Genomic DNA, 26,396 nt, shown 5'->3' on the forward strand with positions numbered 1-26,396 from the left:
CACAAAGCGTAAAACTATTGAAGTCCATTTTGTTGGAAGGCCCAGAACAGGAAACAAATGGCACAGATTCTCAGGAGCTGCTCAGTCTACAATAGCTGTAGAGGGGAGGAGATGGCTACCTAGACCCATGGTTCACAAGCTTTTCAGTCTGTAGAGTACTCCATAAGGACAACTGTGCCTGGTCTATGTCCTCCTAGCAACTGATTGTCTGACTACATGTGATCGACCACAAACTCTAGAATAAAGAATCACACAGAAGGTTCTGTAATTACTAGAGTGAGATTTGAGCCCTAGATTACGATGTAGATACAAGAATTCCAGTCCAGCTCTCTGCTGTGGCCTGGGAAGGCAGTGGAGGATGGCCCAAGTCCTTGGGCCCTGCACCCCATGGGAGACCAGGAGAAGCACCTGGCTCCTGCCATCGGATCAGCGTGGTGCGCTGGCCACGGCGGCCATTGGAGGGTGAACCAACGGCAAAGGAAGACCTTTCTATCTCTAACTCTGTCAAAAAAAAAAAAAAAAAAAGAAAAAGAAAGAGAAAATGTAGACACAAAAACCTGTCCAAGAATATATAAATTTATAAAGCAGTACTTTATAAATTACAAAAAGCCCATCAACTCATGCCTAAACAAAATGTGGTATAACCATCCAATGGAATATTGTTCACTCACAAAAAGGAATACATATTGATATGAACCTTGAAAACCTTATGCTAAGTAAATGAAGCCAGACACAAAAGGCCACATGCTGTACAAATTCATTTATATGAAATGCCCAGAATAGACAAAGACAAGAGAGGCAACAACTAAATCAGTGTTTGCCAGAGGTTCAGGTGGCAAGGACAGGAATGGCTGTGGCTGTTCAAGTACATAGCATCTGTTCTGCGAGTGAGGAAAATGTTCTGGGATTAGATAGCTGTGATGGTTACACAATTCTGAATACACTAATAAAATCTTTTTAAAAAGGTTTCATGGGGAGGAGGGGCAGAAGCCAGTACTGTGGCATTGCAGCTTAAGCCGCTGTCCACAGTACTAGCATCCTATATGGGTGCCAGAAGAGATTCCTGGATCTTGTCTTCGGACTGGCCCACCCCCAACCACTGCAGCCATGAATCTGCAGATGGAAGCTTGTGCGCTCTCTCCTTATCTAACTCTGCCTTTCAAATAAATATATAAAATCTTTTTTTAAGGCTGAAATTTTACTATTTAAGCCACTATACTAAAAATGTTATTTCACCAGTATAAAAATTCAGAATATTAATACTTTTTGTATATTCTCAAAATCTGGTATATATTTTATACTGGCATCATACTTCAAGGTAGCCACATTTCAAGGGCTCAACAGTCACATGAATCTCAATTGTACTGAAAGACATTGGCCTGCACAGTTCCTATATATACCTGAAGACAATGATGTATACTGTCCGCCACTCTCCAGATTCTATATCCTGCAGATTTAGACAAGGACATGCCACCAGCAGAATTTATTCATTATCAGACATTAAGCTGTGAGACAAGCACTATGTCTGATTCCAGATAAATGGCATCAAAAACAGTTGATACAGGGAATCCATCCATCTATTGTCAAATATTAACACAGTAACAAGTACATAGTCCTCTTTTTCTTCAAGGCACTTAACACAATTACTAATATTCCCTATGTTCCACATTCACAAGTGTTTCTCCTGTGATGGAAGGAACCCCATCTACCTCATTTGCTATTATATCTCTGAGCTGTAATACAACGTGTTGCACATAGTAGATGATCAAATATCTGCTAAATGAATGAATAAGGCTGTGTATTACTAGCCTCAATCAGTTTGTCATTTCACTACTCAGTGTTTTGCAATTAGTCAAGGTTTTTCTCAATGAAAACAGTGAACGGCTGTTTTCGCTTCTGAACAGTTTCCAGTGGCCTATCCCAAAAATTAAAATAGATTTCCCACTAGTCAGAACCACACTGATCCTGTCTCCATCGACTTCTCCAACACACAACAAAGCCAGAATGGCTGAAGCACAAATGGCAAGCAGAAGTGCACCGCCCTTTTCATCAACCTCAGACTGGGAAAAGGAAAACAACACACCTGCATCTGGAAGGAAAGAGCTGCGGACATGGTTTCCCGCTGCCCAGTCAGCAGTGGCATGGGCAACACTCCGGAGACTTCAGAAGCCCTGTGGTAAACCACTCTGAGTCAAACAACAGAAATGCTGTGGAAGCCATGACAAAAGAAAACCTAAAGCTCAGAGATGTCAATTAAAAAAAAAAAAAAAAGCAAAATAAAATGATATGTAATGACTGAAGGTAAAACCTATAATCAAAAAGAAAAATTTAAAAAACCCCAAACTCAGGTCATTCTTAATGATGTGAATAACAGTGTATAATACAGTTCTCTGTCAATCTTGAGATTATTTATATAGAATGTAAAACCTGGGGGGCCAGCACTCTGGCGCAAAAAAGGGTTAACACCCTGGCTGGAAGCACCGGCATCCCATTTGGGCGCCGGGTCAAGTGGAGTCTTGGCTGCTCCACTTCTGATCCAGTTCACCAGCTCACAAGTAGCAGCGTAGGAGGGCAGCTCCAGGTAGGCAGGGCGCCGGCTGGTACCACTGCCTGACCTTCAGAGGCCACTTTCAGCCGTGGGGCCTGAGAGCATCCTGCAGCCACGCGTCTTATCTATATAAAATCTTAAAAATACATGTACTAAAATATTCTAAAAACCACTGAATTGTATAGTTTAAAGGGGTGAATTTTATGGTTGCCAAACTATAGCACAATTTTTTTTTAAAGAGTAAATGTTCTGGTAAATGAATTATACCTCAATAAAGCTCTTATTTAAAAAGGGGGAGAGGATTTTCAGGCAGGCCAAGGACCTCTTCCAGAAAAAAAGGAAATTAAAAAGGCATGACAAACAAATGTAGTACATAATCCTCAACTGGACCCTAAATACAATGGACTGCTTGGGTCCCCCCCACACTCATAAATTGAAACTCTAATCCCACTGTGATAATTTTTGGAGGTGGGTGTTTGAAAGGTAATTAGTTCACGAGGGTGGAACCCCCACAGATGGGATTAGTACTCTTATAAAAGGGATCCCAGAGGCTTCTCCTGCCCACCTTCTGCCATGTGAGACAGAGGCTTCACCAGAACCGGACCAAGCTGGCACCTTCATCTCAGACTTCCAGCCTCCAGAACCATAATAAATAAAATTCTATTATTAGACACCTCCCTCATCTTTAAGAACTTGTTATACCAACCCAAACTGACTAAGACCATACTAGAGGATAAAATGCTAGGAAGAGTCTTCTTGGAAGAACTGACAGGACTGGGATACAAATGGTGGACTGGATAGAGGTATGAAATCAATGTTAAGTCTACTGGGGTTGACAGCCGTACTGTGGCTAGAACGTCCTTGTTCTCTGGAGACCAACTGAAGTGCTTGGGGACAGAAAGCCATCATGTGTGCAACTTAGTCTCAAATGGTTCAGAAAAATGTATCACACAGACACATGAATAGAGAGCAAGTACAAAAGGGAAGGGGTCCAACTGTTAACAGTAAATGCTGTTATCTCTATGAACTTTAAATTATTTCCAAACAAAAAAGTTTCTTAAATGTACTTTAAGACCCAAAAATTCTACTTCCAATAATTTTATATATTTAGTACATTATGTGAAATACTATTCACTTAAATATATTTTTAATTATAAAAGGAAATTATTTCAAAGTTAATAAATGAATAACTGCCCAAACATTTATCATCTAAGAAGACAGCTATCTATATGTACTAAAATAGAAGGATTCCAGGAAGATATTTTTGTCAAGGAGAAAAATGATAGATCTAGGGATTTAGCTCTATCAACAAAAGCAATAAAACACTCAAGAAGCCTATCTTGATTTAGTCAGGAAAAATCTAAGCCCATTCTCTATACTTATTTATGGAGCTAGTTATTTAAATATGTAGTTACAAATAATTTTCTCCCATACAGCATTGATAATATCAACTTTAATGAAAAAATAAATACAATCTTGGGTAAGTTACTTCTATGGTCAACTCAAAACAACTTTTTAAATTCAAGTATAACATATATATATATATGACAAAAAGCATACGAATCATGAATATATAGCTCCAAGAATTCTTACAAAATTAACACATTCATGTAACTACCATCTAGATCAAGGACTAACAACCTGCCAGCACCCCAGAAGCTTCCTATACCTTCCCACCAAGCCCAACATGGACTTCTCATACTACAGATTCCTTTTGCCTATTTTTGAATTCTTTGTGAAATCCTGTGCTCAAAATTAGTCATATTTGTGCCCATGTTGTTTTAAGCAGCAAGAATTTTCTCATGCTCGTAACTATGTAGTATCTCACTGATATGCAACAATCCCTTTATCTATTCTTCCACAGATGATCATTTATGTTGTTTTTAGCTTAGAGTTATCATGAACTGTGCCATAATGGACATTCTTGTGCATTTGTTTTGATAAACTTAAATACATATTTCTTGGAAGGCATTTGCCTGGTCAGTGCATGATGAATACATTTGTAAAACAAATACTACGGGGCGGCACTATGGCATAGCAGGTAAAGCTGCCGCCTTCAGTGCCAGCATCCCATATGGGCACCAGTTCGAGTCCTGGCTGTTCCACTTCCAATCCAGCTCTCTGCTATGGCCTAGGAAAGCAGTACAAGATGGCCCAAGTCCTTGGGCACCTGCACCTGTGTGAGAGACCCGGAGAAAGCTCCTGGCTCCTGATTGGCGCAGCTTCGGCCATTGCGGCCAACTGGGGAGTGAACCAGCAGATGAAGACCTCTCTCTGCCTCTCCTTCTCTCTCTGTGTTAACTCTTTCAAATAAAATAAATCTTTAAAAAAAAAACCTAACAAAAACTTTTCCAAAGTAGTTATACCAGTTCATAATCCATCAACAGCGTATGAGAATTCTACTTTTTCTATGTTCTTGAGAACAACTGGTATTTCAAGTTGTTTGTTTTTATGTTTTAGCTGTTCTGGTCAGTTTGCAATGTTAATGCACTAGGTTTTAGGTAGCTTTTTCAAGACTAATGTGATGCAGCATCTTTAAAAGCTCTATTTTATTAATATTTCACATTTACATTTACAATTGAACTATAATTTATTTTTGTATATAATGTGAGGTAGAGGTCAAAGTTTTTTTTTAAATGAATGGGCAATTGACCCAGAATCACTTACTGAACGTTCTCCCTTTCTGCATTGCCATGTAGTGACATTTTAATCATAAACTAGGAATTTAGTGTTTCAAGATTCTGTTCTATTCATCTACTCATTTATTCTATAGTGAATACCAAATACTATGAGTCCTACAATTTTGCTCTTAATACTGGTATTTCTTGTCATTTACATTGCCATGTAAATTTTACAGTAAAATCCCAAAATGTAAAGAGCTTGATACCTTTCATTAGCTATATTCCTAGGTGAGGTGGACATTTGGTGCAGCAGCTAAGACACTCAAGTCCTCTATCAAGTGCCTGCATTTAAGTTCTGTCTGCATTTCTGATCCAGCTTCCTGTCAATGCATACCCTGGGAGAGAGAGGATGATGATGATGATGGTTCATGTTCTTGGGTCCTGGCTACCTACAAGGAATGGACTGAGTTCCAGCCTCCTGCATGTGGCATGGCCCAGACCCAGATGTTGTAGGCATTTGGGGAGTGATCCTGCAGATGGAAGACATCACTCTTGCTTGCTTGCCTCTCTCTCTCTCTTTCTTTGCCCTTCAAGTAAAACAAAAATAAAAACCTTAAAGGATGTATTCCTAGGTATTTGATAATTTTGATGCTATTATAAAGGCCATCAATCTAAAAATCTCATTTTCTGATTATTAATTTTATACAGAAATATAACTTTTTGTATATTGACCTGGTAGTCAGTAATCTTACTAAATTTTTATTTTTAATTTACACAAAGTAGTGTGATTGGATATATCCATCACCACAATCAAAATATAAACATTTCAATCACTCCAAAAATCCCCCCATGCCACCCCTTGTAATCAACAGCTTCTCCTCATTCTCAAACCCCAGCAACCATTGATCTGCCCTCTATGCCTATAGCTTTGCCTTTCTAGAATATGACTTAAATGGAATCATCCAATGTATAACCTATTCAGAGTGGCTTCTTTCATTCAACATAATGACTTTATGATTCATTATTATTATTATTCATTATTGCATGTTGCAATAGTTCGCTCTTTATTAAGTCACATTATATTGCAGAGAAATACCAGTTTGTATATTCATTTACCAGTTGAAGGATATTTGCATTGTTTCCAGATTTTAATAATCATACTTAAAGATTCATTAACTTTTGAGTACAGATTTTTGTGTGTAAATAAATTTACAACTCTCAAATATTATTTGACTTGACTATACATATATCTTTATAAGAAATGAGCAAACTGTTTCCCAAAGCAGCCCTCCCACCAGCAACATATGAATTTCCATTTACTCTGCATCGTCAAGTTTTTTCTTTCTTTTGCCATTCTAAAGATGTTTACTGTTACCTCATTGTGGTTTCAATTTGCATCTCCCTATTATCTAATGAGCATTTTTCATGTATTTTTTTGTCCTCAATATATCAACTCTGATGAAGCCTCTTGACATCATTGATTCTTAGTTTTTCCTGTATTCTTATTTGAGTTTTATGAGCACTTTATATATTTTGGATGCAAGTTTTCTGTTATATGTGTGATTTACAAGTATTTTCTCACAGCTTGCAGCTCAGCAAAGCAAAAATAATTTTTATAAGCCAAATTTTTCTTTGCTAAACCATGCTCTTGGTGTCATATTTTTAAAATTCTCTGCCTAACACAAGTCACAAAGAGTTTTACCTTAGTTTCTTTTTAAAGTCTTATAATTTTATGTTTTACATTTAGATCAATGATCTTTCTTAAAATTTAGTTGACAGAGGGACAGAGAGAAACAAATCTCACATCAGTTAGCTAACTTCCTAAATACCCGCAATAGCTAGGTGAGGCCAAGCTGGAGCCAGCAGCCAGGAACTCAATCTAGGTCTCCCCCATGGGTGGCAGTCCAAATACTTGAGCCATCACTGCTGCCTCCCAAGGTCTACACCAGCAAAAAGCTGGTGCCAGGCAAACAACATTTTGATGTAGGATGAGAGTGCTTTAATTGATGTCTTAACTTAGACTAAATGCACATCACACAACAATGCACTTTGAGTTAATTTTTGTATAATGTATAAGACAAAGGTTGAGGCTCATTTTTCTGCGGATGGATTCCAGTGGTCTCAGCATTTTGTCAAAAAGACTATTCTCTACTGAATTGCTTTTGCAACTTTGATAATAATCAATTAACACCTCATTTCCATTAGTATGGCTACTACTTTAGATCTCAAAGAGATATTATACACCTATGTTCATGGTAGCAGTATTCACAATAGCCAAAAGGTGAAAGCAACTCAAATGGCTACTGACTGATGAATATATTAAAAAATGTGGTATATACATACAATAAAATATTACTCAGCCTTAAAGAAAATTCTGACACACATTACAAGAGGAATGAATCCTGAAGTCATTATGCAAAGTAAAATAAGCCATAACAAAAGGACACATACCACAGGATTCCTCTTATCTGAGGTACCTCGAGTAATCAAACACATAAAGACAGAGGATAGAATGGTGGTTGCTGAGGGAACCTATGGCAACTAGGGGGAGTTGTTTAGTGAGTATGAAAAAGTTCTGGGCATTGGATACACAACAATGTGAATATATTTAATACTACTGAAGTACATATGTAAAAACAGCTAATTGTATGTTGTGTGCATTTTACAACTATTTAGAAATTCAGTTGAGCATATTTTTGTGCATCTACATCTGGACTTTCTACTCTGTTCCTTAACTCTAATACAGTAAGTCCTAAAATCTGTGAGTCCTCCAACTCTGCCGCTTGTTTTTAATTATAGAATTATTTTGATTACTTTAGATCCTTTGCTTTTTCATATAAATTTTAGAATCACCTTGTTGATACCTACGAAACTCTTACTGTGATTTTGTTTGGTGTTATGTTAAATCTATATATCAATTTGGAAAGGACAATAAAACAGTATTGTTTTCCAATTTATAAATTGTTGTATGTTATATATGTCTTCTTTGGTATGTTTTATCAGTGTTTTGTAATTTTCAGCATATTTCTGTAATACTTCAACATATACATAGTTTGGTAGATTTAGATTTACTCCCAAGCATTTTGGTTTTTTAAATTATGACAATTTAAGAATTTTTTTTAACTTTTCTCATTGTTAATACACAGAAATACGATTTTTATATATTAACCTTCTATCTTGCAACTCTGCTGAAATCACTAGTTTCTGGAACTTTTTTTTTCAGTAAAGTCCCTCTGAATGTTCTATGTAGACAATCACGTCACCTGTAAAGAGGCACTGTTTTATTTCTTTAGTTATAATCTATGTGCTTGTTAGTTCTTTCTTGCCTTACTGCACTGGTCAGAACCTCCGCTATACTAATGAATAGGTTTGCTGTATGTATTTAAAATAGCAACAAATACAGTATCATATGAACTTTTTAGCTCCTACTTCCTATTCATATGAAATATGTATATGAGATACATATGTATGATAAAGGATATATAGATATGTCTATATATTTTATATCTCTATATATGGCATAAATGAAATTATATAGGAAATAAAAGCTAAAAAGTTCAGATCTCTCTCATTCATATACATACACATCCAAATAAAATACAAGCTCTACCACTCTACAACATATCTGCTATAAGATTTGTGTATAGCACCTGTTAAAAAACTAAACTCTAGGGTCCAGCACTGATTACTAGTCCTGGTTACTCCGCATCCAATCCAGCACCCAGCTAATGTGCCTGGGAAAGCAGCAGAAGACCCAAGTACTTGGGGCCCTGCATGCACTTGAGAGACACGAATGAAGCTCCGGGCTTCAGCTTGGCCCAGATCTGGCTGTTGTGGCTATTTGGGGAATGAACCAGCGGATGGAAGATCTCTGTCTCTCCCTCTCTCTATGTAATTCTTTCAATTAAATAAATACATCTGTAAAAAATAAAAAACATACTCTAAACATCAGGTGATTTTGAGGTGACACCATATTATATTAGGAAAACGAGCTAAGATTTGGTTTCTTTAGAGGCAACAGAGGTTTGGTGAAAAGCTACCTACTAGCCATTAGCTGGCAACAAAGATGCCTCTGTCGCAGAGTGAGTTATTACTGAGGTGTCAAGAAAATTTTAGGTGCTCAAGATCAGGTGACTAAAGGCCATATTTTCTTTTTTTAATTTATTTTTTAAGGAATACAAATTTCGTAAGTACAACTCTAAGAATATAGTTATTCTTCCCACCACATCCGCCCTCCCACACACACTGCCACCCCTCCCCCTCCCTTTCCCCTTGCCAGTCCCAGTCTCCATTAAGATTTATTTTCAGTTAACTTTGTACACAGAAGACCAACTCTAAGATTTCAACAATTTGCGCGTACACACACACATGACTGACCCTAATCTCATTAGAGATTCAACCCAGCAGTTAAGATGACAAAAAAAAAAAAAAAATCATACAAGGTTGTATCTTGTAATCCTTCCCATTTAAAAAAAAAATGAAGTGATCAAAAGACAGGATAAATAAAAAGATGAATTCTAAAACTCAAAGTTAAATCGGAGATAACTAATTGCAAGGTCTTGCTTTACAACTGAGAAAACTTGAGACCCAACTGTCTCTCAATCAGCTCCACAACTCATTGGGATAGAGGTCTGTATAATCATTCCTCTCAAAGAAAATGGATATGGCCTTGCTTGCAGGGAACAGTCTCCAGACTATAAGAAAGTTGTTTTAGCCAAGTTGCTTACTGCTCTTTGTGCTTTCCTTTCTGCATATTTGTAACAGACACACAATTAGCCACCCTGCAGACATTTCTCCCCCTTTAATATACTCCCCCAAATCAAGCTTAAAACAATGACTGTAATCAGTCCCTCTGGCCATACCTCATTTCCCCAGTCTCTCCTGTAAGTGGAGGCGGTCTGGGTACCCATACAGCCAATGAGACTCAAGAGAAAATTGGATGCGAGCTTCCAGCAAAGATTTTGTTTTCTGTTAGGCAGGCACAAGAGCAACTGCTTACTGCTCTTTCCCTTTCCTCCTTCCTGCCTTGGAGAGAAGCTGAGGCAGCCATTTTGTAGCCTGGTGGCAACAAGAACGAGGACGATACACCAGCAGTCTCAAAGGCTGAGTGCACCCGGAGCCTTGACGCTGCTGCGGAGCTGCAGGACCAACCCCGAGACTGCCTAGCTCTGAACTTCTATCAAGTACAGCCGAAAACTCTTGAACTAAAAGCATGTTCTTCTGTGGCATGCTATTTTCCCATCCAATCTCACTCCCATTACAAAGACATTCTGTTTATACTGCATGCAACTTAAAAGTTGTATTTCTCCCGTATAGTTAACAGATCAATTTATTTACAGAACTTTACAGTAATAGTATGTTAACTACTTATATATGGCTTGTCATCAGTAGAGCAAACAATTAGGAAAAAATGATTTAGACTCATACTTGGCCTTAAATATTGACTTTGGTCTTTCCTTCTGCTATCTCAAATGCTCTTTGGAAATAAGTATCATATAAATAACAAATTAATAAATGATATCTCTTTGAAGTACACTCTTCTGTCTCCTTTAATCCTATTTCCCTATAAGTGAAAAATCAAAGAATTAAAATTTTATTCTTGAATTCGCAGCCTCAAACCTAGTGCAAATAAGTTAACATTTTCATATACTGAATCATGTAACCAAACTTTGGAGACTTACCTAACAGTCCACCACACTTGGGGCATTGCTGTTCTCTACTATAATTGACAATTTGAGTTATAAAAATAGAATTGAATAGTGAGATATTAAGAATCAAAGAATCTAATACAGTTATTTCAAAAAATGTTAATGGAAACCTTTCAATATATGTCATCTTGAAAACTCTGGTAGCACTGCATCCACTTCCACCTCTCCCAGTCCCATTCTTCCAGTGTCCAGCACTGGGGGAACCAGTCTTCCTATGTGCCATCTAATGTTTACATCTACTCTGTCTAAACACCAGTTCTGCTTATAGCTGTTACCATGATCACTGAATGTTCACTGTTCACTCTTCTGTTTCTTGCTTCTAAATTCATTTGTCTTCTGTCAGACTTCAGCATCCCCAGCAAGTAAAAAGGTCAGTAGCCTCGTAAGTTGGAGGGAACACACAGCGGACCTGAGCATTCTGCTCCCCTCTCAAGTTTGTCACCACCTTTCCCATCCTGTCATTCAAAGAAAAAAATGAATATCCCTGATCCTGAATCAGATCAAAGGAGGGTGAACATGTATATGGTGCTTGTACTCCTGTATGGGCAGGGTAATGTTTTTAGTTTTAAACAATAACAAGGAGAACAAATACTTGCTTTTGATACGTTTTAAAGTGCTTTCGTTAATTTACCCTTTACCCCACACACTAGCACATTCCCTTCTCCCCAACCAATCAGTTAAGATGGAAGCATTATTTAACTGATGTTAAGTGTATGTGTGTGTCAGACTGTTTTAAAAAGATGTCCAGGGGCCGGTGCTGTGGCGTAGTGGGTTAAGCCACCACCTGCAGCACCAGAATTCCATATGGGTACCTGTTGGAGACCTGGCTGCTCTACTTCTTATACAGCTCCCAGCTAATGGCCTGGGAAAGCAGCAGCAGATGGCCAAGTGCTTAGGTCCCTGCACTCATGTGGGAGACCTGGAAGAAGCTCCTGGCTGAAGCCAGACTCAGCCCTAGCCACTGAGGCCATTTGGGGAGTGAAGCAGCAGATGGAACATTCTCTCTCTCAAACTCTTTCAAATAAATAAATCTTTAAAAAAATTAAAATTAAAAAATAAAAAGGTATCCAAGTTAACACCAGCAGTTTTCAAAGTGTAATCCAGAGATGGAAGGAGGTTACAGAATGATCCCTTCAGGGGATCCACGTTAGAATTATTTTGAGGGGTAGGCATTTGGCACAACAGTTAAACTGCTGCTGCTTAGGACACTGGCAGCCTATATCAGAGCATCTGGGTTCAAGTCCTGGCTCCACTTCCAATTCTAGCTTCCTGGTAATGTACACCCTGGGAGGCAGCAGATGACAGCTCAAGTCCCTGACACCCACATGGGAGACCCAGACCGAGCTCCTGGCTTCAGCCTAGCCCAGCACCAACTATTGCAGGCATTTAAGGGGTGAATCAGGGATGAAAGATCTCTCACTGCCTTTCAATTTAAAAAGCAAACAAAAAAAGCTGTTATGGTAATTCCAAGGTGTTAACTGCCTTTTCCTAATCTCTCATGAGTAGAAAACTGATTCCAGAAGATGCATGGCACATGATGACGATGGATCACTCTGATGGCCGATAACATGTGGTTGTAAACACACTCTTCACTGCCCTAGTAAACATTTTTTAAAGACCCAGTTTCACTTAATATCCTGGATGAAACAATAAAAAGTACTAACTTTATTAGGTGTCAACTCTTGAGAAGTCGGTCTTCCAAATACTCTGTATGAGGAAATTGGAAGTACACATCACTTACTTCTGCCATGTACCTAAGCACAGGACCTATCTTGAGGAGAAGTATTTATGCAACTGAGTTATTAGTGGTTTTCATAGGAGACCATTCTGACAAAAAGAATGACTGGCAGACAACTTAAGAGTTACTCAGGCTTATGTATCTGGCAGACATTTTTCTAAAATGAATGAGGTAAGTCTGTCACTTCAAGAAAAACTGAGAAGCTCACACATGATAAAATGTGAGTTTCCAAGATAAAGTGTGAATTTCCGAAAACTTGAATTCACCACAAACATCTTAACTACTTCCCAATTTTTAAAGACTAAAGTCCATAATAATCAATGTGTTTTGTTTAATACTGTGTAATCAAAAGTGCCAACACTCAAAGATCTGCATAACTAAGTAAACCATTATTTGTCAAGTCATAGGTCAAAGATACATTCAAAATGCAAGACACACCAATAGACTTTAGTTCAAGAAATTCACTGATATAGTGTCAGATTCACTATTGCAGCTACCTTTAAGAATCTACCATTTGTTGAGTTTTGGTGCAACAAAGAACATTCACAATCATATGAAAAGATGAGAAAATACTTCATCTTTTTCCAACTACTTGTTATGTGTAGTCAGGTTTTTTTAATATATTGTAACCAAAACAGTTTAACACCTAAGACTGAACACAGAAGCAGTCATACAACTCCAACTAACTTCTACTAGGCAAAATATTAAAGAGAATAGCAAAATGTAAAACAATGCCATACTTCTCACTAGATTTTCTTAACAATATGTTTTCATAAAATTTATGTTAACATTTAATATTTGTTATCATATATGTGTTTTAAGATTTTTTTACTTGAAAGGCAGAGGATAAGGAGGGAGGAAGAGAGGAAGGAGGGGAAGGGGAAAGGGGAGGGGGAGGGAAGAAGGGGGCGAGGAGGCGAGGGAGACACTGAGATTGATCCCCAGTCTGCTGGTTTATTCCCCAAATGGCCGCATCTGCCAGGATAGGGCCAGGCCAAAGTCAGGAGCTTCATCCAGATTTCCCACAGGGGTGGGAGGAGCCCAAGCACTTGGGCCATCCTCCACTGCTTTCCTAGGCACACTAGCAGAGAGCTGGACCAGAAGTGGAACAGGTGGGACTTGAACCAGCACCCATATGGGATACGGGCACTGCAGGCAGTGGTTTAACTCACTGAGCCATAATGCCAGACCGTTTGTATTTTGAAGCCATAATGACAGAAAGAGCACACACACATACTCTTCCATTCAATGATTAATTCCCCCAAATAGCCACAACAATCAGGACAGCTACAAGCTAAAGGCAAGAGCCAGGACTCTCATCCAGGTTTCTCATGTAGGTGGCAGGAACTCAGTACTTGGGCCTCATCTGAGCCAGCATCACCTGCCCCACAAGTGCATTAACAGGAAGCAGATTCAATCCCAGGCACTCCAATGTGGGATGCAGGTGTCCCAAGCAACAGCTTAACCAGCTATTCCACAATGCCGGTCCAACATTTATTACTTTAAGATAATATTTCAAATATTTCTCAGTCTGAATTTCTAAGAAGTTAGATATTGATAGACACAGTCCATATAAACTAAAGATTTTGAGGGTCCTCAATACCAAGATGTTTGAAAATTACTATACCACCACTACCACTATTATACTACCACAAAAAGAGGCACTTATGAGCATATGAGAGAATGGGCACCTGAATATAAAACAGAAGCTCCTGGTTCCAGTTCTAGCACTACCTACTAATTAAATAAATTGCTTAGTCTCTCTACAGTCTTAGTTTCCTCAGCGGTAAAATGGATAACTCCGGTTTTGTCATGAGGATAAGAGACAAAATATGCAAAAGTAATCTGTAAAGGAAGGGTACATTGTTATCACAAGGTCTCAAAGTTAAGAGTTCTAAGCTCTGATAATGTTTCTATAAAATTCTCCCTACACTCAAATTTTTATTATTATAAGCACAAACTTACAGAAAAATGCAAAGTGGAGATTTCTGATTACCCATTTAGTTCAGAAGCCCACTCACATAATTTTAATATATTAAATTTTGTAACTGGTAATATACATTTTAACTCATTATTAAGGACACTTCAACATATATACAAGTGTACAGAAATTAATAAAAACTTTAATGTAGGGAACAGAGCTGTGGTGCAGCCAGTAAAAGCCACCACCTGCAGTGCCGGCATCCCATATGGGTGCCGGTTCCAGTCCCAGCTGCTCCACTTCTGATCCAGGTCTCTGTTGTGGCCAGGAAAAGCAGAAGATGGCCCAAGTCCTCGGATCCCTGCATCCCCATGGGAGAACCAAAAGAAGCTCCTGGCTCCTGGCTTCAGAACAGCGCAGCTCCAGCCATTGTGTCCAATTGGGGACTGAACCAATGGATGGAAGACCTCTCTTTCTCTTTCTTTCTTTCTCTATTTCTCTCTCTCTCTCTCTCTCTCTCTCTCTCTCTCTGTGTGTGTGTGTGTGTGTGTGTGTGTGTCTCCTGTGTAACTCTTTCAAATAAAGAAATAAATCTTTTTTTAAAAAAAACTAATGTACCCACTACCCAGCTTAACAATTTCCAAAAATTTGCCATATTATTTTATTTCCCATTGTGTGCACTTGTGCCTATCTTGAAGTTTTCTTTTCTTTTTTTTTTTTTTTAAAGACATTTATTTGAAAGAGTTGCAGAGAGAGAGAAAGAGAGAGAGAATCTTCCATCCACTGGTTCACTCCCCACATGGCCACAACAGCCAAAGCTGGGCCAATCCAAGTTAGGAGCCAGGAGCTTCTTCCGGGTCTCCCACGTGGATGCAGGAGCTCAACGATTTGGATCATCTTCCACTGCTTTCCCAGACACATTAGCAGGAAGCTGGATTGGAAATGGAGCAGCAGGGACTTGAACCGGTGCCCATATGGGATGCCAGCACTGCAGGCGGCAGCTTTACCAACTACACTACAGCACCAACCCCAGCTGAAGTTTTCTTAAATATCAGGTACCATTTTATTTTGCCGAAGAATAATTCCATATGTATACTTAAATATAATCACAATACCATTATGATAGCTGAAAACATTAAGGTTATAATTCTTAAATATCATCTAATATATACTCCTTATTCAAATTTCCTAATTGTCTCAAAAAGAAAATCTTGGTTTTTAGAAGTTTTGTACTACCAAAATAGTTTTATCCATTCTTATCCAAGTGAGCCCAAGATTTTTAACTAAAGCCAGGAAGGAAGAAGAAATAATACCATGCTTCATATACCAAGTACAGTTTACAAACCAAAGGCAAGAACCATCTTCCTAAGGAATGTGCTTCTCCACCAACCAACCTACAAGTAACAACCACAAACAACATAGGCCAGCGTGCTGCCCCTGCCCCCAGTATTCTGAAAAGTGATCAGAAGAGGACACAGGGTAGCTGCTCCGGGAGAGGAGTAGTTGAGAGGCAGAGTGGAGAGAGGAGAGAGGAGACAGGAAATAATCACTCGCCATTTTGGAAAGGATAAGGTCAGGTCAGGCACAGGGTCAAAGGCAGTGCAGAGGTCAGGGGCCCCGCTCACATTGCTCCACAAGACCCAGGTGCTCAAGACTGCAAGGTAGTCCCCTACAGGCTGCAATTCATAGCTCAGAAAATGGTGCTCTAGGCTAGATATTCAAGAGAACCACTATAAAAACTAACAGCTGTGGAGTGGGCATTTGGTACACTGGTAAAGACACTCTCACCATGTCCACATCAGCCCACATTACAGTGCATGGGTTTATGTTTCAGCTCCACTCCTGATTCCAGAACCCTGCTAATGCACACCCCGGGAGGCAGCAGATGATGGCTCAAGTAATTGGGTACCTGTCACCTATATGGAAAACCCACGTTGAGTTTCTGCCTGACCCAGCCCCTTGCTATCACTGTCATTTGGTGAGTGAACCAGAAAATTAAAGATCTGTCTCTCTGCCCTTCAAATAAATAAAAATAAGCGAATAAAAATGTTAAGAAAAGTTGGTTTAAAAAATAAGTAACAGGGTAGGCACATGGTTTAGGGGTCAAGATGCCAATGAGGACACCATCATCCCATCTCCAGTGCTTGGGTTCGAGGCCCAGCTTCATTTCTTACCCAGTTGCCTGCCTGGGAAGCAGCAGGTTATGGCTCAAGTACATGGGTACCCGCCATGCACATGGGCAATCACAATGGAGTTCCAGGCTTTTGTTTCACCCTGACCCAGCCTCAGATGTTGAAGGCATCTGGGAAGTGAACCAATGGATGGGAGATCTCTGTCTCTGTGTCTCTTTCTGCCTTTCAAATACATAAGGTTTTTTTTTTTTTTTTTGAAAAAGAGTAGCTACAGTAAGAATTCAATTTATTTCAGCAAACATTTATTAAATGCTGACCCTACTGGACACTATCTTAGGATGAGCTGTATATTTTAAAAACTGATATACTACCAGTATTATGTATGCATATATATATATTGTGTGTCTATATACACATATATGTATGTATATACATGTGTGTATATATACATACATATACTGTGTGTATACACACACTATATATACATATATATATACATATAACCAAAGCAGGTTAAGCTGCCACCTGCAACTCCGGCACACCCTATGAACACCAGTTCATGTCCTGGCTGCTCCACTTCCATTCCAGCTCCCTGCCGATGTGGCTGGGAAAGCTGCAGAGGATGGCCCAAGTGCTTGGGTCCCTACACCCACAGAGACCTGGGAGAAGCTCCTGGCTCTTGGCTTCAGCCTGGCTCTCCCTGACCATTGTGGCCACTTGAGGAGAGAACCAAAAGATGGAAGACCTAACAATATAGCTTTCAAATTAATAAATCTTAAAAAAAAAAAAACTGATATACAATACAAACAGTAAGTAGCATATACTTCTCCACACATCTTTCCCCATCAATTTTAAAGGGAAGAATGGATATATTTAAAGATTTATTTATTTGAAAGAGTTACACAAAGAGAAGGAGAGGCAGAGAGAGAGAGAGAGAGAGAGAGAGAGAGAGAGAGAGATCCTCCATCCTCTGGTTCACACCCCAATTGGCCACAAAGGTGGGAGCTGTGCCAATCCGAAGCCAGGAGCTTCCTCCAAGTCTCCCACACAGATGCAGGGGCCCAAGGACCTGGGGCCATCTTCTACTGCTTTCCCAGGCCATAGCAGAGAACTGGATCAGAAATGGAGCAGCCGGGACTAGAACTGGCACCCATATGGGATGCTGGCACTACAGGTGGCGGCTTTACCCACTACGCCACATCGCCACCCAGATGGATATATTTAATACTAAGTACACCTTGCTGTACCATTATCACTTACTTTTTTTATAACTTAGTTTGTTCTACTACCAACACTCCACACACACAGACATTCAAAGAAATCTGAATTCTACTGTCCTTCCCAAATATGTATGAGTACAAGTGAGACTGGCTTTGATCACACGAACCACAGAGCCCCAGTATTTATATCAGTACAATAACATTCTAAATGAAATACTTAGAAGGAAATTAAGGGAACACTAAGTATCCTACCTCATCTTAAAACTGTTCTGTTTTCCACAGGCTATGTTAAGTGTTTCAGAATACATGAGTACTGTAGATAAAAGCTGGTTAGGGACACACAAAACAATTTTCATGGGAATTGATTCTGTAGACACACATACTATAGTATAAAACTTTTTTGGAATTATCTTAATTTCATCTCTAAAAATTATTTTTTAGTTTAAAACTGCAAAGAGAGTAGAGAAGGGGGAGGAAAGACAGTGCTTCAAGTTACAAATGTACCCCCAAAACATGAAAATGTCATAAAGTTTTTATGTGACACTACAAAGGATACCTTCTAATCAACAACAAAACAAATCTGCCATTCAGATAACCACAATAAGAATCCCAATGTCTTCACTTCAGAACATTTTTGCCTCAGGTTTCTACTACTGCTAGAAAAACAGGAAACAATAAGATAATATTTTCAGTGATATCATTAACTCCTTTACAAATCTCTAAGGAGATATAATTAAGCATATAGAGCACAAATTTATCACTCAACTCCTGTATCACACGGACAAGACCTAGTCAGGTATGTCATCCCTCATCCTGTTTTTTAACCTATCTGTAAGTAAGCCCAATAGCTTACTTATACTATCTGCGCATCTTAGGCTTTCTGAGCCTTCACACAAAACAAACTGTCCTGGGAATTTAGCTTCACTCTAGAGCATTATTTTGATTACTATTTCCAATGGAGAATCTAACCTAAATATAAAACCCAACACAACCCTAACAGTAAACAGTGTTATTAACCTTATTGTAAAAAAAATGACTTAGTAAATAGCAAAGAATTATAGACTTTTTAAAATTTTGTTTTTTATGAAATATAGGGAGTCACAGGTAGATATGAGAGAGAGAGAGAAAGAGAGAGAGAGAAAGAGAGAGAGAGAGAGAGAGAGAAAGAAAGAGAGAGAGAAAGAGAAAGAGAAAGAGATCTCATCCACGAGTTCACTCCCCACACATCATGAGGCAAAAGCCAGGACTGAGCCAAGACACAGAAAATGAACCTACAACTCAATCAGGGTCTCCTTGTGGTTGGCAGGGATCCAAGTACGGAAGCCATCACCTGCTGCCTCCAAGCGTACATATCAGCAGAAAGCTGGAATCAGGAGCAGAGCTCGGATCCAGGCACTCCAACATGGGATGCAGGTGTCCCAAACTGTGTCTTAACTGGCCCGTAAGCCTGCCCCCCCACACACACACACAAACTTTTCAACAACCTTTTTAATAAATACTGTTCATGATGGAATTGTAAGGAGTTCTCTATAGTTCCCTTGACTCTGACATTCAGATTTTTCAAGTATTGTTTACTTGTTACTGTCCTCCTGTCTTCTCCCACTAGATTATTAATGTCACACGGGCAAAAATCTTACCTCTATCTTATGTTCCACTGTGTGGCCAGTGTCTAGCACTTAGTACATGCCCAGCATAATCCATTCATGATTAAATGAATAGCTTCCTTCTTTGACCGCCTCCATTTCCCTGCTCCTCACACTCGTTAACTATCATTTAAGGCCAGGGTCAAATTCTACTATTTCCACAAAGATTACCTCCCTGCACCTTCCAATTTCTTTTTTCTTTATACTATCAATTTTGCACTTACCAGCTGTCTCGTAACTGTTCGTCTTGGCATATATATATACCTCTCTTAACATTCTTAACCTTGCTCATTAAGTACATGAAACTGTCCCCAACTCCTGGGATCCACCTCAGCACATGCAAATAGATTACCACTAAAAAACATTTTACTTAACTGCTTTATGTCTGCAGTTAATCCAGAAATTCATTTAATCAAGTTACTATTTTCAACTTTAAAACTGATTCCTCCCTTCCAAATAACTCAAAATAGGCAGTAAAATGGCAGTCTCCCTCTATTTTAAATTTATCTCTGACAATATCAAGTTTTATATTCTCACATAATTTATGCTCATAGTTTATTTTATCCCCCTTTGCCAAGATTAAATTTTTATATAATAAAACAATCTTATCATTTTTGGTGATACCTAATGAGGTTTCCAACTCCAAACAAAGGGTATTTTTCCATCTTTTTTTTTTTTTTGCCTTTCAAGTCAAAATGTATCCCATTTCCTTCTTCAATTATCATACCTCTGGCAAGCTTTTATTTCTTTGTACCTGTCCTCAGTAATCTGTCTTCTATTCTTCTGAGGTACTGTGATTTCCCCATTTATTTGATTAAACTTAACATCCCTCCCCCAACCAGTCTGTAAAGCCTGAGCCTGTCTCTTTAAATTTGGCCAACCTTAGGAATCTCCCTTCACACAAGCCAATCTTTGGCTATCTGGGCTAATGAAATATATAAAAAGGTAACCCACAATACAAGAAAATCAGAAAAAGTTTGACATCTGGCTTTGGAATATATCATATGTAGCTTTGGGGAAAACTGTCTTCATTGTATTTTTTTTTGCTTATGTCAACATTAGCAAGATGTTTTTTACAATGGCAGGTTATGTCCCTCAGTTTTAAAACCTGATGCAATTTAAAAAATAAGCATCAACTCTGCTTTTTAACTTGTTCCTTCAATCTGCTGAAAATCTGTTTTCTGTTTTCCCTGATTTATCCACTACTTTTCTTGACTTTCTGATCCAAATCAATTTATCCCATACAAACTTATTCTTGGATCTAAAGTAACTTTTGCTTTAGAATGCAAAGCATTTTAAAAACACTCAATGTCTACATAACACAGGATACAAAATCATTTTTGTCAGATATTCCAAGAAACTTGGGGTTCTAGGATAAAGCACGGTGGTAATTCTAACAAATTACAGTTAAGATCTTATGATTAGTTGAAAATAGGAAAAACTTTAAACACAACTACGTAAGTGTGCATCAATAAATGAATCCCAAACACTAAAAATTCTATGGAATTTCCCAATATAAGCACTTAGAGAAAACAGCATCAAAACAAACTCACATCAGCCCTGTCATTTCTAATGATCCCAGCTTAAACTGCACTCTCCTCATACCTACTCTTGAATCCTGATCTCAGCCTCACTTCTATTCCTACCAAGCCACAAATAATTTTAGATGTTTAGGAAAAAGAACAAGAACTGAATTGACAGGCTCTCTTTTGCCCCTTTCTCAGTTATTACCATTAAGCTTTTGGACAAAGAAATCCCTAACTCCCAAAGTTCCATGATGATTTTTAATTTACAGGAATTCAAATGCATTCACCAAACTGAAGCAAAGAAAAAGGTCCTCTCAAACTGAAAAGGGAGCCAACAGGGTAACTCCTTGTCTGTTCCTTGCTTCCTCCATAATTACGCATAATCTCAAACACTTACATAAAAGTTAAGTACACTTTTAAGCCAGATCAGCTATTTTACTTGGAGGTTCTGACCTACCAGAGTTAAAACTAAAAATCTGTAAATATCAGTATCACACTTCACACATATCTTTTACATCTGAATGTAGATTTATAGTGTGCTTGAACCTACTGACCAGGGATCTTCAAAAAGTTCATGGAAAATGCTATTATGAAAAACAAGGTGTTTCAAAAAAAATTTGCACCAAAACACTTGTCATTTAATTCCTTTTTCCCCCACAAATGTGCTGAAGTACCCTTGTATTTCCATGTACTCACTAAGGATTGAACATACTCATTTCTAATTCTCTGTGGAACCTTGATAGGTATAAACATTTTACCTAAAAACCAACCCTTGGAAGTTGGTGTTATTTAACCCAGATTATTTACATAATATGCCAAATGTTAACAAAAAAATTTTAAATAGCAATCTTCCAGTCTTCACACTCAGCGAATCCCACAACTTTCTTTCAAAAAACAAAAACTGTCACAGTGCCTAGTCACATTTTGATCAGAACACCCACCCAAAGCTGATAAACTCTTAGTTTTTCAATTTACTTTACAAGCTGCTACCTTCACCAAACGCAGAACTCCATAAGCCTTAATTAATTACAGCTTCCCGAGCTGGGTCCACCCACCTATGCCATCCTCAAGGAAAAGTAAACAGTTTAAAAAATAGTTAATTTAATTGGTAAGAAGGCTTTTCTTCTCTTGAAAATTTCCCTTCACTGTGAAGCTCTCTTTTCTTGATGGAGTTGAAACAGTACAAATCCTTTAAGGAAACACTTGTCACCTACGTGTACCTTCAATCAGTGCCATACAGTGAATGGCAGAAAGCAGCATTTTTCTGACAGTCCCAGTTCCCCAAATAGTCACAAGGTCTTTCATGGATGGTAAATCAATCAATCAATCTCTCTCTCTCACACACACACACACACACGGAAGGCAAAGAAGACAGAAACATACCTGGTCATTCTCTGAACAGGTTGGATAGGTTCGGTACGAGCAGAGTATTTACCTATAATCTTTCAAAGCCAAGTGGCAGCCAGGCCCCTGGGTAACTAAGAACTTCACCGTGTTTTTAAAACCCCGCATCTTAACTCACTTCCCCTTAGTTCAAGGGGCCGGCACAGCAAACCTCACAGCAAACGAGGTTATGCAACAGGTTTTTCCTCTACCTGACTCCTCATGGGCTAATCAGGTGTGCTTTCTCCAAACAACCAGCGACACCGGGGACTTGAACCCGCCCAGGAGCCTCGCAGTGCACTGGAATAAGCCCCTTTAGGGGTTTTGCAGTGTCCATTCATTTTAAGATCGACTTGCAATCCGCCGCCCCCGGACCCCCAAGGCTCATTACCGCTTTTCTTGGGAAAATAAACCCAGCACCTGAAAACGTAGTTTTGCATATAGATTTTCCCCCACTGTAGTGTTTTATTGCCTGGAACTACACTTGATACACGGATCCTCGGGGGCCTCCCTGGGCTATTTTAATTTCTCACGTTTTACAGCAGTGGTAAAGAAATCACCGGCACGCCGGGCCCCCTCAACACCACGACCCGAGCCCCAGGATGAAAACTGAGGTCTGGGGGTGGCGGGGAGGTGGAGGGGGGGGTCGCTTGGCTTCATTTAAGAAAGCACGGTCACCACCCAGGTGGCCTCGCTGCCTGCACCACCAGCGCGTTTGGGATAATGGGAACAGTCAGGCCGGGGCCCCACTTGGCAGGCGTGTTGTTTAACAGTCGCGCCTGGAAGTGAGCAGCTTCGCCCGCGAAGGTGCCGCGAGTCCCGCCGCCGTCGCTGCTGCTCCGCGGGGTCGGCTCGAGCCGAGCCCGCCGCGCCGGGGACGCACGGAGCGCCCCCGCGCCTGCCCGCACGCCCCTCTTCCCGCTGGCGCTGGCCCCCCCCAGCAAGGCCTACACCCCCGCGTCAGACACTCGTGCGGCTCCGGGCCGCGGTCGCCCCCACCGGGACGCCCGGGCAGGCAGAGCCCGCGGCGCCCGGCACAGCGAGTCGGGGCGCGCCGCCGAGCGTCCATGCTGCCCTGCCGGCCGGTCCGAGCCCCGCACCCTCCCGCCCGCACGCCCCGCCGAGGCCACTTACTTCTGGGGCCGCCGGCCTCCCGACTCCCCTCTGAGAGAACCGAGCGTTGTCAACGCGTCTCCCCTCGGGCCCCCTCGCCTCCCGGGCTCGCGAGGCGCCGCCGCGGAGCGGGGAGGGCGGCTGCGCGGCCGCTCGCGACCCGTCCCGTCCGTCGCTCTGTCCGGCTCCTCGGCTCTCACCACAGAGGCTTCTCCTCCTCGGAGGGGCGGGTGGGGGCGGGGGACTCAGAAGCGAGGAGACGTTTGCAACTTTTCTTCACTCTTTCTCTTCCACCCCCCTCCCCAGTTAGCCTTCAGGAAAAAAAAAAATGTCGTGAGGGGTGAAGAACTTGGGGAGGGAAAGCTGGGGGGTGGGGGGCCGCGTGGGGAGAACGGCGGGGGGAAGGGAAGGTGCTAATAATCGTTTAAAAATTGGCGAAAGCCCCCCAAACAGGGATACACAGAAAGAGGGGGAAAGGCGGGGGGGTGGGGTGGGGGGTTGGGGAAAGAGAAAGAGTCGCTGGTCAGGAAACTTCAAGCGCGGATGAGGTCATTGGTTTAAAAATAAAGAGATGGCGTCACTTGAAACCAATCCCAGTGAATGAACTCAGCGGAGCCCCGGGGAAAGGAGGAGACAGGCGAGGGCAGGGCGGTGGGCGCCGGGCGGGGCCGCGCGCTCGCCCGCCAGCCCATCCCGCGGCCGCCCGGGCCGGGAGCGCGGCTCCGCGCCTCGTTTCGGCAGCTCGGGGAGGGGTCGGGTCACGTTCCCGGCCAGACCTTGGGCCGCTCGGAGGCAGGTTCCGCGGGCGCTGCGGGGAGGAGCCGGCGCTGGCCGAGGAGGCGGCCCGCAGCCTCGTCCTCCTCCTCCTCCTCCCCACGTCCCGCAGGCTCGCGGCCACCGACGTCCCGGCCGCGCGCGCCGCAGTCGGTATTTGAGGGTTCCCCTCACCCAGCCAGATTCAGCGCCTCTTGCTCCTCCTTGGGCTGCTTCCTGCTGCCCGGGCAATGTAAAGACACGCAAACAAGGACTGAAAGGAATTGCAATCTCTCTTTAAAAGCCTCCGGAATCCAAATGGCAGGAAAGAGAAATTGCAGGTACTTGAAGTAAAATCACTCAAGGGTTGTCAGGCATTCAGCTCGTCCTAGGCATACCGTCCACCCCCAAACCCCCCCCCCCCCGCCCCGCGCCTCATGCCCCATGAATGTTCCTACGTTTATTTGGGTTGTATTTACTAATATAAGTACAAGCAGCCTAGCTGTCGCTTTCAACATTAGGCAAGGGCAGAATTAGCTTTAAATCACTGCCACTTGTGAGGTGCAAGACCCTCGGCGGTCGAACTCCACGCACCTGAAGCTTGTTAATGTTTTGTTTAAAGTCATTGAAATAGCTTTGTTGTGAGACTTTGCGCACTTCGGAAAGAGCCCTGAGATGGTGACAAAGTAGGACTAGGAGTCACTGAATAGGACAATCGGAGCTTTATTCCAGGGTTCTTTGAGCATCTAAGCGTGAAGCTGCCGCCACTGAGCAGTCTTCCCGTGGATATCACATAACAAAGATGTGATTAATGACGGAAAAGCACCGTGGGGGGGGGGGGGACAAGATCGATGGGTAGGAATCATCGCTCTTAAAGCATTGCATTGCCATGCAGCAGACCTGGGACGTTGGCCCTTAAAATCGCTGTTTGTGCTGGGTATTCCACGTGGACGCTGCCTCGGGGACGTTCTCATTAATCGGGGAAAGGACTAAGCAGGTTTTGGCGGGGGTTGGAAAGAAGCTACATCTCTGTTTACTACTTAAATTCCGCAACTGAAGTGCATTCCTTAGAATTGATCATGATATAAAGTTAGGGTCATGGAGTAAGCCTCTGGGATAATGAGGTAAGTCTGTCTTTTAGAGGGGGACAGTGGGTGGGGAGGGAGACAGCTTTTGGAGGTGGGAGAGAGCCCAGCCCTTCAGGCAATAGGCAAGGCCTGAAGGCCACAGAGGAAAACCAACCTCCAGCCTCTGACCCTTTGAAGACGCCTGTGGAGGGGAAGCGATCTCTCCGGCTGCTCCGGGTCCTCTGGTGGCCAGGAGGTGGTACTGCAGCATCTTTAGGGTTATCTGTACTCGGGACACAAACTAAAAACATAGGCCTATCGTTTTTAGAACTGTTTGGATGGAAAGGATCTACATCTCAAATCCACTTATTTGAAGATGTTGCATTTTTTCCCAATTTCTTTGAAAGAGAGAGAGATGTCCTATTCACTAGTTCACTCCTCAATTGCCCACAATAGCTGGGACTGGTTCAAGCCAAAACTGAGAACCTAGAACTCAAGCCAGGTCTCCCATATGGGTGGCAGGCACCCAACCACTTGAATCATTACTTGCTACCTCCCAGGGTGCATATTAGCAGGGAGCTGGAACTCAAACCTTGCACTCCAATATGGAACGTAGTGTCCCAGATAGCATTTAACCACTGTGCCAAACAACTGTTCCAAAATGTTGGGATTTTGAGAGACGTGGAAGGCATGGATCTTGCCTGAATGGAAGACTCAAATGAATCTATGGTAGAATATACCCTTTATGGGGCCAGCGCTGTGGCATAGCAGGTTAGGCCGTTGCCTACAATGCCAGCATTCCATATGGGCGCCAGTTCGAGCCCTGACTGGTCCACTTCTTATCCGGTTCCTGCAAGTGCAACTAGGAAAGCAGCAGAACCCTTTACAAACATTCCTTTAAGTGACAGTCTTCCTTCGCTGCCCCTTCTTCACAGATACAATTCAGCTGGAATGTTTTCCATGGGTGTGGTATTATGGAAGCCTCCCCTGTGTGTGTAGTCTAATTAGAGAAATGAGACATGG

The 26,396-nt window shown here is 41.3% G+C and overlaps 1 protein-coding gene across 5 annotated transcripts in view; it reads right to left on the reverse strand.

Moving 5' to 3' along the window:
• The window catches only part of DUSP16 (dual specificity phosphatase 16), a 98,347-nt gene extending 74,284 nt beyond the window's left edge, over nt 1-24,063 (reverse strand). The window contains exon 1 of one of the 5 annotated variants that reach the window (XM_051850779.3): nt 23,575-24,063. The gene's annotated coding sequence lies outside the window, so the exon portion shown is untranslated. Of the gene's footprint in view, nt 1-22,440; nt 23,380-23,574 lie in introns of those variants that run through there. The other 4 variants (XM_089304609.1, XM_051850781.3, XM_051850780.3 and 1 more) reach the window with 4 other exon arrangements.
• Between the last annotated feature and the right edge of the window lie 2,333 nt (nt 24,064-26,396).

This window comes from Oryctolagus cuniculus, chromosome 9, assembly GCF_051225735.1.
Source record: "Oryctolagus cuniculus isolate XC-2025 breed Fujian yellow rabbit chromosome 9, ASM5122573v1, whole genome shotgun sequence".
Classification (NCBI taxonomy): Eukaryota; Metazoa; Chordata; class Mammalia; order Lagomorpha; family Leporidae; genus Oryctolagus; species Oryctolagus cuniculus.